Genomic DNA, 7818 nt, shown 5'->3' with positions numbered 1-7818 from the left:
CATGTTGCAGGTATTATCAGGACAGGCATTAACTAACAGCCTGCACTCTCCCTTCAGAAGCATCTGTCTCCCCACCAAAATTCCTATCTATATATATATAAAAGGCTAATATGCAAAGTGTCCCCTCAGGAGTTTGACCGGGAGACCAGGAGTTCGATCGCTCTCTATGATGTCGCTGACCACCAGGGGGTGATGCGGAACATGGTGGGTGACCAGCGTGGTGGTAGCATGTGGGTGGCGAGGGAAGGAGGAGGCGGGGAGGCAGGGAACCTGATTGGCCTTGATCATCAGCCAGGCCTAGGGACCCTACCCATGCACAGGTTTTGTGTACCATGCCTCTAGTTTATGGATAATGAAGTGGCCTACACACATCAGTTAAGTGTGAGAAAAGTTTAAAAGTTAATGATATTAAGTATAAATCATGCAATCGCTAATTTGTTTGGCTTCCCTGGCTACTCCTTTGGATTAGATCTACTTCAAGCTTCTCTTCCAAGGGAGATATAATACATAAATTCATGTCAGTTTTTCTCTTTTTAAACTTTTAATTTTGAAATAATTTTAGGATCATTGAAAAAACAGTATAAAGTCCCCATAATGATCTATTTTATAAAATATGCCCCAATCAGTTTGTCTGATGTTTCTCATGAATAGACTGATGTTATGGGGGAAGAATATCACATAGGTGATAGCCCTTCTTACATCAGATGACTGAGTTAATTTTAAAAAAAGACGAGATACGTATTGAAGTCCCTTTTTAAAAAATATATGGTCATCCAGTTTTTCCAATATGATTTGTTGAAAGACTAGGATTTCTCCATTTAATAGCCTTTGAATCTTTGTCAACAATCAGTTGATTATATTTGTGTGGGTATATTTCAGGACTCTATTCTGTTCCATTTAGTTATAAATTGATCCTTTCACCTATACCACACTGTCTTAATTACTGCCATTTATGGTAAATCTTAATATTATTTCTGATCATTACGCTGTCACGTGGAAGCATGTTTCTTTTTCTTGCTTTTTGTATACCTCCTAATATTTGGTTAAAGGAAACATGTTGTGTAAACCAGTAGAAACTAAGGTATACAGTTTTTATACCTGGATATGGGCATGCCTTTCCTTCTGCTAGAATTGTAATAGAAGGCTTTACACTAATTTAGTTAGTAATTGGACTAGTTGTTGTTTTTGCTATGGTTATACTCAGAGCTCATAGGTTTCAAATTCCTATAGCTTGTTTCTAGGCTGGTGGATGTGTATTAGATCAATGCTTGTTTGATTCTGAGTTTTAGGTCTTCCCTTGAGCTGTGAGAGAAAGGGAGAGTTCTAAGAACAGAGAATTCTGCACTCTCTTACCAATGCAGAGGTTGATAACCCTGGAAGCAGCTCCTTTCTAAACACTTAGCACCTTTGGAAATGTTCCCTAAACTGATGCCCAAACTCAAGGTGAAGGATACACTTTTACTACTCTCTTCCCTTGCTCAAAGTTTACAACAGTGGCTATAATTAGTGTAATTATGATTGCTGATATTGGATACAACTACAATTCTTTGACTTTCTTGCTAATGTTTTCCAAATTTTTCACTCCTCGATTCTAGGAAACTACAAAACAGGGGTTTTAACAGTAATAATAGCCTGCAACAATAATCTCCATAACTGAGTTTAAATACATCTGTTTTGAAATTGGTTATAATCTAGTTGGGGAGACATGATTCACACATGAAAGAGTAATTGCTAATACCATATGGTATATATACTTAGTGCCAACTGAATTGTATAAACATGGCACAGTCATCAAATACCATATCTGAAGCCTCAGGCAAGCCAAGAAGCAGTAAGTTTAGCTGGGTCTTGTAGACACATCTAGCCAGAAAGAAATAGGCAGGATATTTTAGACATAAGGAATTGAATTGGAAAGCCAGAGAGGCTAAAATGTACATTACTTGTTACGAAAACATTGTCTAGACTCATGCAGCTTATATAAAAATTCAAAGAGTAATATAAAATAAGCTCACAGAAACTTATTATGAACAGACGGTGAGTTGCAGTAGAAAGACTAATTGCTTTGTCTACCCAGAACTCTTCGTTTTAGTCTGGTAAGCAGCTCCTTCTTTTAGGGAACTGCGCTCTCCCACCACACCCCATAGCCTCTCTTTCTGCTCACTGCAATCCTTCACCATCGCTATCCCAAGTCATTCAATAAGACACCTTTCTTAGGATCTGTGCATTGGAATTACTTAGAATTGTTTTCCTGTCCAATGAAAAGCTATGGAAGTGTAAAGCGAAAGCTGCCAGAGGCCACAGAGAAAGGGAGCTAGCAGAGCAAACTAGGAGGAAGAGAGAGGCAAGGAGTCCTGCTGATATTCAAGCCTCTGGTTCCAGCCACATCTTTTCTTCCTGTTGTTTGGTTTTGGGAACCACTGACTTCCCTTTCTCATCCAAGCCAGTCTCTGTCATTCCTAAACAAGAGTCCTGACCAATATGTGGCGTAAACAAGAGGTCCTTGAATACCAGACAGAGATGTTTGGATTTGAGGAGGTCACTGTGATGACTGTGAGGTCCTTAACCACCTGAGACTCTTTAATTTTCTATTTACCTATCAACACAATAGCAGCCATTGAGGTTTTAAGAAAGGTATTGATGTTTGCAAAGCAACATTTCAAGAAGATTAGTCTGGCAGGAGAGTAGAGAATGAATTGGAGGCTGGAGACAATGAACCCAGAAGACCTGACTATTAAAATGGGTCAGTCATGAGGTAAACAGACCCCTCAGACTGGAGGTGGGAGCCCAGAGGGGAAAGGAACAGTCACATTAAATAACCATTAATCTTTCCAGAAGAGTCACCAGAGGAGGAGGACGATCCCTGGTTATTTGGTTATGACTAATGGATCAGGATTCCTGTCTTTTTCCAAGTATTTACTACAACACAAATCTTTCATTTCCTTGGGTTTTCATGAGTCTTTTCCCAGGGAAATCCACCACATCTTTAGAGACACAAAAGCTTAAGTCATATTTCCACAAATATTCTTCTAACTAAAACAAAGACGTCTTCCAAACTGACATTTCTATAGCAATTTTGGTTTTTCATGACTCACTGACTTCAGACAAGAGGAGGTAAACTGGGAAGATCATGCATAAAAGCTGTGTCATTCTTGTGGACTCGTAGGTCTCTGAGAGACAACATGAGGTCATCTGTTCATCCCTCCTGCCTTGGTCCAGCCATTCCTAAATCATCTTGGGGAGTGATGAGCTTGGATTTAAGCATTTAAAAAATAGTTTTAGCCCTAACCGGTTTGGCTCAGTGGATAGAGCGTCAGCCTGCAGACTGAAGGGTCCCAGGTTCGATTTCAGACAAGGGCATGTACCTTGGTTGCGGGCACATGCCCAGTAGGGAGTGTGCAGGGTGCTAGAGTTCTTATTGGGCAATTTTGGGAAATATTGTATCTAATCCTTGAGGATCCAAATGAGGCTAGGAGAAATTAAATTGCACAGCTGGTAGAAGAACTCAGAGCTCCTGTCTTACTAAGACTCTTGTGTAACTTTGTGATTCTCTTGATGAAGAAGGGGAACAACTAGCTTTCTCCTCTTGGGGTGATTTAATCACAATGTGCGCATATCTACCATTGCAGTTATCGCCTGACTGTTTATGTGTTTCCCTTGATGCTAATACTCATGGTAATAATAGCAACAGCAATAAGAATAATCAATATCATTTATTATACGTTTTCCTGTTAGCCCCAGATTCTAGATCCATTTGAGTTCTTAGAAAACCATGTTCCATAAAGCCAAAGCCGGGAAGTTACTAATTGATCCTCAGATTTGTCACTGTTTATACATTGACCCTGGTACTCAGAGTAAATGCCGTTTATTGAGAACTTGCTAGACACACAGCCTTACTTAGGGCATTATAAACATCATCTCATTGAATCCCCAAACACCAAGTAACTGACTCTCCCTGATCAACTTATTATCTCATGACCATTTACTAAATCTTAACAGCCATAGCAATTGACTTCCCCTGACATCCCCCATTCTTTTGTTGGGGTCTCTTATCATCTGCTGCTTGAAATGGGTGCAATATTTGCCTGATATAGTCCCAGATATCCCAAGTTATTCATCCTACAATGATCTGTCCTGATTACACATTTGGGTTTAACCTTGAGCTGCCAAATATCACTCCTGAAGTAGGATAACAGCAAGATCAAGAGAGAAAAAGTCACAGTTCTGGAAAACAGAAATCCACTGGCGGAAGCCAAGAGTAATGGTTTTGTATGGAAAACTGCATCTGCTTTCTGTTGGGTCTGGAGCAGATGTTTCCCTCCAGCCAGGAGGCTGTGCCACTCTCAAGGATCTGCTTTTACCCTTCCATTAAACACCAGTGGCGAGGAGAGCATCCAGGATACGCCTGCTAAGAGGAGGTGGCAAAAGAAACAAGCTCTGCCAAAGCCTCCAGAATAAATTTCTGTTTAAACCCAAACTCTGAGGTTGAAACTGAGTAGAAGAAAGAAATTAAAACCAGCAGGCTCACACTTGGGTATACCTGGCACCATATATTTTTTTCCTTATTACTTAAAACTGGCTTTGTTGACTACGCCACATTTAAAAAATAGCATAATAAAGTTTCTAGAAAAAAAAAAATTGATGGACTCTGGGAATAAAAAGAAAATAAGAGCAGTTTCCACCTAGAAATAAGTAGCTGGCTTTCTCAGAAGCAGGCCCACGTGGGTCAATAAACCTTCGTTAAAGGCTTTGGAGTAAGACCCACCTGATTTCTAATCCTGCTTCTTCTCCTAAATAGTGTGAGTGCTTTGGAGCTCAGCCTGCCTGTCTGCGTAATCAAAAGAACAAAACCTCAGAAGCCGCTTTGGGTACTTCATGTTTCTATCACAGAACTTGGCTTAGTAAACGTGTTGTTGTTTTTTGTTGTTTTTTTTTACACTGTTCCTTCACAAGAGAGAAATTCACACAAGGGCTGTTCTCAGCCATTTGTGTGATTGGTTTGGGGAAAATGACAAAGGGGCATCCCTCCAGAAAACTGTGCTGGTTAATGGGTTCAGAGCAGTGACCACTTCAGCACAAAATGGAAGAGAGGCAAGTCTGGATGAGGCAATGAAAGAAACAAGGAGGGATCCGCAGGCCTGGCTTCCAGTTGGGGCCCCGGACTTGCTGGGACTCCCCGGAAAAGTCACTGAAGCTTACTGTGTGCCTGTGACAATAGTGCTGAGTGGAGTCTGGACACAGGGCACCTGCCGCTTGGATGGTTTGTGACCAATGGGGCTCCAAGCAGTTGCAGGCAAGGTAGGAAGCGTCTCCCATCACATACGTAGTGGAGATCCCGAAGGTTCAATTACACTCAGACCCTCTGTAAGACAAAACTCTCTAATGTTTGAGAGGCTGCGTCAGCATATCCCCCCAAAGTCAGAGAGTTTGTGGAGTCTTCAGTGAAGCCACACCAATCCTGCTGACTTCCTTTTGATGAATCAGGATAAAAGAAAATCTCTCTCGGAAAGAACCATTCCAAGTGGACTTAATCTTAAAGGACACCAGAAAATAACATTCATTGAGCATCTGTCATGTGCCAGGATCTTACCTTTTTAATGTTCATCCTCTTAACAGCTTTACGAATTGGGCCTTAATATTCTCATTTTAAAGATAATGGGCTATGGACAAAAGAGAACAGGTTACATGCCCATGATTTCCTAGCAACTAACAGAGACAGAATTTGAGCCCCATTTTGTCTTTAAAACCCCTGATATTTCATTCAATCACAGTGGCCCGAAGACACTGGGAAGGCCAGCGGGCGATCAATTAAGAATCAAGAATTGGGCATTTTAAAGTTGTATGTCAGATTCTCTGCATTTTCTTTTCGCTCTTGTGTTGAGGGGAAACTCACAAGGTTCTGAGTCTTGCCCACAGATATTTATGTCACATTAGTGTCCACCTATTGTGTTCATCAGTGGATGAACAGAAATTCAATTCTCATTCTCACTAGCCAGAATTAGCACAGCCTCATAAGAGAAGAACAAAGTCCTCCCTCCACAAGACTGCCCTCTTCGGAGGCCAGCTGTCAACCGTAAGTTTCATGGGTCCCCAGGCCACCCATACTCTGATAGAAGGGCTATAAAAAAAGGGGTTCTCACAACATCCTCAGGTTTGATAATTTTCTAGAATGATTCTTAGAACTCAGGAAAGTGCTATACTTATGATTTACTGATTATTATAAAGGACTAGAGGCCCAGTGCATGAAATTCGTGCACTAGTGGGGGAAGGGGGTTTGTCCCTCAGCCCAGCCTGTACCCTCTCCAATCTGGGACCCCTTGAGGGATGTCCAACTGCCTGTTTGGGCCTGATACCACTGGACTAAACGGGTAGTTGGACATCCCTCTCACAATCCAGGATGGCTGGCTCTCAACTGCTCGCCTGCCTGCCTTCCTGATTGCCCCTAACTGCTTCTGCCTGCCAGCCTGATCACCCTCTAACCACTCCCCTGCCAGCCTGATTGATGCCTAACTGCTCCCCTGCCAGCCTATTTGCCCCTAACTGCTGTCCCCTGCAGCCCTGGTCACCCCTAACTGCTGTCCCCTGCAGGCCTGGTCACTCCTAACTGCCCTCCACTGCAGGTCTGGTCCCCCCAACTGCTCTCCACTGCAGGCCCGGTCACCCCCAACTTCCCTCCTCTGCTGGCCTGGTCCCTCCCAACTGCCTTTCCCTGCTGACCATCTTGTGGTGGCCATCTTGTGTCCACATGGGGGGAGGATCTTTGACCACATGGGGGCAGCAATCTTGTGTGTTGGAGTGATTGTCAATTTGCGTATTACTCTTTTATTAGATAGGATAGAGGCCTGGTGCATGAGTGAGGGCCAGCTGGTTTGCCCTGAAGGATGTCTCAGATCAGGGTGGGGGTTCCCTTGGGGCGTGGGGCGGCCTGGCCAAGGGGCCTGTGGTGGTTTGCAGGCCGACAATGCCCCCTGGCAACCCAAGCGGAGGCCCTGGTATCTGGGGTTTATTTATCTTCTATAATTGAAACTTTGTAGCCTTAAGCGGAGGCCTGGGCAGGCCAGGGTGTGCAGAAAGCTTGGCTTCTTCCATTGCTGGGGGAAACCCTAGCCTCCAGCTCTTTCCAGCTCCGTGGCTGCCACCAATTCTGTTTGGATTTGTTTACCTTCTATAATTGAAACTTTGTAGCCTTGAGTGGAGGCCTAGGCTGGCAAGGGCAGGCGGAAAGCTTGGCTTCCTCCTTTGCCTGGGAAACCCAAGCCTCCCTCCTGCTCTCTGTGGCTGTAGGCATCTTGGTTGGGTTTATTTGCATATTCACTCCTGATTGGCTGTTGGGTGTGGCTTGTGGGCATGGCTTATGGGTATAGCGGAGTGATGGTGAATTTGCATATTACTCTTTTATTAGATAGGATACTTCTAGGGGCAAGAACTGGCAGGGTACTGAATACAGAGCTTCCATGCCCTTTCCATGTGGAATCATATGCATCACCCTCCCAGCACTTCAATAATGTGTTTACCAACCAGGAAGCTGCACTGTTCAGAGTTTTTATTGGGTTTTCATTACATGAGCTTGACTTATTGAACTCAATTTACAGCCCTCTTCCACACCCAAGAAGTTAAGATAGCTCAAACTCCCAACACTTCAGTCAACATGGTAGGTCTTTCCCATGACCAACCTCCAGGCTAAAATTATCTAGAGGGCTACCATAAGTCATTTCACTAGGGATAGTTCAAGGATTTAGAGTGGAACAAAGACCAATCAAGTTCTTTATTACAGGCCACCACTCTATCCATCCCACTCCCTAAATTTGTTCCCCTTTTTTA

This window comes from Eptesicus fuscus, chromosome 19, assembly GCF_027574615.1.
Source record: "Eptesicus fuscus isolate TK198812 chromosome 19, DD_ASM_mEF_20220401, whole genome shotgun sequence".
Taxonomy (NCBI): Eukaryota; Metazoa; Chordata; class Mammalia; order Chiroptera; family Vespertilionidae; genus Eptesicus; species Eptesicus fuscus.
This window is presented reverse-complemented; position numbering follows the sequence as displayed.